The sequence below is a fragment of the Schistocerca americana genome, chromosome 3 (assembly GCF_021461395.2).
Source record: "Schistocerca americana isolate TAMUIC-IGC-003095 chromosome 3, iqSchAmer2.1, whole genome shotgun sequence".
Lineage (NCBI taxonomy): Eukaryota > Metazoa > Arthropoda > Insecta > Orthoptera > Acrididae > Schistocerca > Schistocerca americana.
In genome coordinates this window covers 590,855,418-590,860,417 of record NC_060121.1, presented here as the reverse complement: position 1 = coordinate 590,860,417, position 5,000 = coordinate 590,855,418, and the positions used below count along the sequence as shown (strand labels likewise).

The 5,000-nt window shown below is 53.8% G+C and overlaps 1 non-coding gene across 1 annotated transcript in view; it reads left to right on the top strand.

The window, feature by feature from the left end:
• Positions 1–4,547: 4,547 nt before the first annotated feature.
• Positions 4,548–5,000, top strand: part of LOC124608784 — a 1,910-nt gene continuing 1,457 nt past the window's right edge. The window contains exon 1 of the ribosomal RNA XR_006979352.1: positions 4,548–5,000. This exon is cut by the window's right edge and continues 1,457 nt beyond it. This is a non-coding gene — a ribosomal RNA (small subunit ribosomal RNA).

The following is a 5,000-nucleotide window of genomic DNA, read 5'->3' as shown; positions in this document are numbered from 1 at the left end:
CACCCCAACGCCAGCGCCTCTGCCGCACGAAGTCGTGGACCGGCAATCACTCCACCTGCACCCGTTCGTTCCCCACCCCAACCGCCCAACTCGCAACTCCAGCGGATGAACGGCGGACTTTGCTCGCACTCGCAATGTGCAATCCACCCCTATAACGTGCGTTTCATGAAGAGTTATGTCCAATATGCGACATTCCCGCTGTCCATATACATGAGCTGCGAGCTGTACCACGTACGAGCTACAGACGCGATCGCGTTGCTCTCTGTACGAATGCAGATGCTCAGCGGCAGCTAGGAGGCGCTCCATCCATGTCGGTACCGGTGAGCGTTGCACTCGCAGTCGCAAAAACGTACGGCAAGTATATTACTCGGAAGAGTCAATGACAGTCCAAGCCCCCCTGCGTGGGAAGAGTCTTCCTAGGCCATGACCCACCGGAAGGGCGCAGCGTCCCCCACCCCAGACATGTGACGTCACACTATCGGTATTGACGACTAGACTGATTCCTTATAATCATTTGCCATACACCGGTGGAAGCTGCCGAGACGAGTAACTACATAGCGGGCTCGCCGTGTCACTAATGTACAGAGATACAATAGTTTCGACTGGAACCGGATTAAACGTATACACGGCGCTGATTAGTAATAGATAGAGCCATCAGAATACAGATAATGTATACAACTGTCCGTATACATGCTGAAAGACTCTGCTCACAATCACACGTCAGCCAGACACTCTTATCACGCACTACTCTCTGCCTGTAACAGGCACACAGACAATATGTAAGCACCAGCATGGAACAACACCCAGTGCATCCTCTCTGCCACATTAGACAATCCACACTATCATAACCAGACCGGGAGGTCCACTCGGAAAACAGAATATCCCACCCTTCCGACAACCACCATTGCTCAGCTAAGCCACCAACACCCACACATGTCCTACACAGGGGTGCACCCAACATCACAATACTGCCTCCTGTCACACCACAAAAACAATGGCAGGAATGAAAGACACAGGTCTGCCACAAGCATGGAATCAGAGCGCCGCCTGTCATGAGCCAAAGGTGCACCCTGACGTGCCAAATCAGATGATGCCGCAGTCATTTACTTACGATAATCACAATCAACAAACCGGCCCCCCCCCCCCAAAACACCTTTCCTTACAACAATGTGTACCTTAACCTAACCCGTATTGTGCCTTAACCTAACCCGTATTGTGCCTTAACCTAACCCGTATTGTGCCTTAACCTAACCCGTATTGTGCCTTAACCTAACCCGTATTGTGCCTTAACCTAACCCGTATTGTGCCTTAACCTAACCCGTATTGTGCCTTAACCTAACCCATATTGTGCCTTAACCTAACCCGTATTGTGCCTTAACCTAACCCGTATTGTGCCTTAACCTAACCCGTATTGTGCCTTAACCTAACCCGTATTGTGCCTTAACCTGACCCGTATTGTGCCTTAACCTAACCCGTATTGTGCCTTAACCTAACCCGTATTGTGCCTTAACCTAACCCGTGTTGTGCCTTAACCTAACCCGTGTTGTGCCTTAACCTAACCCGTGTTGTGCCTTAACCTAACCCGTATTGTGCCTTAACCTAACCCGTGTTGTGCCTTAACCTAACCCGTGTTGTACCTTAACCTAACCCGTGTTGTACCTTAACCTAACCCGTGTTGTACCTTAACCTAACCCGTGTTGTACCTTAACCTAACCCGTGTTGTACCTTAACCTAACCCGTGTTGTACCTTAACCTAACCCGTGTTGTACCTTAACCTAACCCGTGTTGTACCTTAACCTAACCCGTGTTGTGCCTTAACCTAACCTATGTTGCGCCTTAACCTAACCTATGTTGCGCCTTAACCTAACCTATGTTGCGCCTTAACCTAACCTATGTTGCGCCTTAACCTAACCCATATTGTACCTTAACCTAACCCATATTGTACCTTAACCTAACCCATATTGTACCTTAACCTAACCCATGTTGCGCCTTAACCTAACCCATGTTGCGCCTTAACCTAACCTATGTTGCGCCTTAACCTAACCCATGTTGCGCCTTAACCTAACCCATGTTGCGCCTTAACCTAACCCATGTTGCGCCTTAACCTAACCCATGTTGCGCCTTAACCTAACCCATGTTGCGCCTTAACCTAACCCATGTTGCGCCTTAACCTAACCCATGTTGCGCCTTAACCTAACCCATGTTGCGCCTTAACCTAACCCATGTTGCGCCTTAACCTAACCCATGTTGCGCCTTAACCTAACCCATGTTGCGCCTTAACCTAACCCATGTTGCGCCTTAACCTAACCCATGTTGCGCCTTAACCTAACCCATGTTGCGCCTTAACCTAACCCATGTTGCGCCTCAACCTAACCTATGTTGCGCCTCAACCCAACCTATGTTGCGCCTCAACCCAACACACGTTGGGCCTCAACCCAACACACGTTGGGCCTTAACCCAACACACGTTGGGCCTTAACCCAACACACGTTGGGCCTTAACCCAACACACGTTGGGCCTTAACCCAACACACGTTGGGCCTTAACCCAACACACGTTGGGCCTTAACCCAACACACGTTGGGCCTTAACCCAACACACGTTGGGCCTTAACCCAACACACGTTGGGCCTTAACCCAACACACGTTGGGCCTTAACCCAACACACGTTGGGCCTTAACCCAACACACGTTGGGCCTTAACCCAACACACGTTGGGCCTTAACCCAACACACGTTGGGCCTTAACCCAACACACGTTGGGCCTTAACCCAACACACGTTGGGCCTTAACCCAACACACGTTGGGCCTTAACCCAACACACGTTGGGCCTTAACCCAACACACGTTGGGCCTTAACCTGCTCTGTAATTGTCATACGACGCGTTAAATTAGTGTAGTGTTGCCTAACTGCAACCCCCGCAATATAGTTTGCTACTCGCACTGCCCGGTCCCCAGAGTATCGCTTCATGTGAAACACCTTGCAGCTATACACTGTAATGCGGATGGCAGTAGGACATACATGCTCAATGCCCTTCGCAGTTGTTCATTGGCATTCGCATGGCGAAGCACAGCCTACGTTGTGGTACGGCTTGTGTCAACTGTCCGCTGATGTTGTACGTCCAAATCACACACTGTACTGCACATTGGTCCTCATGTACTGAATGATACATCGTGGTACATGTGTGACCGTACCACGACTGCGCCAACAACGGCGAACCAGACGGTCCAAATATTGTGCACTCAGCTACGTGTCGTCTCCCTATAAGAGCTGGATTGCAGTATGGTATGCCGTGGATGGCGATCAGCATGAGCCGTCTGTTGATGTAGTGGCGCGTGTTGTCAGACGTAGTCGTCTCCTCTCACACACCGTGATAGCATGGTGCACTGCGTTCCACATCTGCGACATGCGACAGAGGCCGGTTGACAGTCGTTCGCGCAATGGACATCGCATACGTACGGGGGCCACCTTCCACGTGTTCGCGAAGCGTGCACATGTTGTTGCGTGTATGTGGGCAGACATAGTGTGTCGTGACACCTGACACAGGCATGCAACAATCGTTGAATTTGCAAATGGCGATGGACGTCTACGTTTGCTGGTGACGTTACGCAAATGAACAACTGGTAAATCGTTGTGGTGCGGTTGTTCTCGCTAGAGGTGAATCAGTGATGGCGACGATCGGTTGAGCTACCAACCGGTTGTTTCAGCGATACCCACCATGCCCACGAACGTGAATGGCATGTGGGTGTGAAGCGATACGCGGCGGTGGCTGGGTGGGACCGTCCCCGGCCGGTGAGGGGGGGCCTCCCGGCGTGCTGGCCGCGCGGTGCGTGGGCGCACGCGCTACAGCCGGCTGGTGGGGGCGGCCAGTGGCAGGCGCGCCGGCCGACGGAGGCGGCAGGCGGCGCAGCTGCGCGCCGGCGCACCCTGCACGCGGCGCCGTGCGGCCAAAGTAGGTCCTCGCGGGCCCGGTGCGAAGCGCGGTGGACATCTGCAGTGTGCTGGTCCGATTGAGGACTGTGTGCGCTGAGGATGCGCCGCCGCCCGGCGCTCGGCGCCGCGACGCCGTCTGCTGCTCGGTCGCCTCTGCGGTTCTCGCAGGTGGATTGTATCGCAGCTGTGCGGACGTGTTGGCGCGTGCGCTGTGCTGGGAGAGTTCGCTTCGGCACCCAAGTGGGGCTTTTGTCCTTCTGTGGCGCTGGCGTTGGAGCTGCCGGCCACCGTAGGTGGCGCGTGTTGTCTCCCGCCGGCAATGCCACGACAGCACGCTCCCGGGCCTCTGTCGGCAGCGGCAAGCTCAGTTGGGAGCACGGGTGGTCGCACCTAAAGCGTCTACTCGCCAAACTCCGGGCGATTGCGCCACTCTCGAACCCGACCAAGTACTTAGGACGGCGCTGCGCGCCGCCGGGACCTGAGAGGGTTTCGAGGTGTATTGTGCAGGGGAGCTCAGCCTCCTCCTGTTTGCAGAATAATTGAGCGGACGCTTGCGTGTTCGCGCGGGCCCCCGGGACACACTCCCGGGCGGCCGGCTGCTCAGCTCTAGTTGACGCAGCTCCCTGGTTGATCCTGCCAGTAGTCATATGCTTGTCTCAAAGATTAAGCCATGCATGTCTCAGTACAAGCCGCATTAAGGTGAAACCGCGAATGGCTCATTAAATCAGTTATGGTTCCTTAGATCGTACCCACGTTACTTGGATAACTGTGGTAATTCTAGAGCTAATACATGCAAACAGAGTCCCGACCAGAGATGGAAGGGACGCTTTTATTAGATCAAAACCAATCGGTCGGCTCGTCCGGTCCGTTTGCCTTGGTGACTCTGAATAACTTTGGGCTGATCGCACGGTCCTCGTACCGGCGACGCATCTTTCAAATGTCTGCCTTATCAACTGTCGATGGTAGGTTCTGCGCCTACCATGGTTGTAACGGGTAACGGGGAATCAGGGTTCGATTCCGGAGAGGGAGCCTGAGAAACGGCTACCACATCCAAGGAAGGCAGCAGGCGCGCA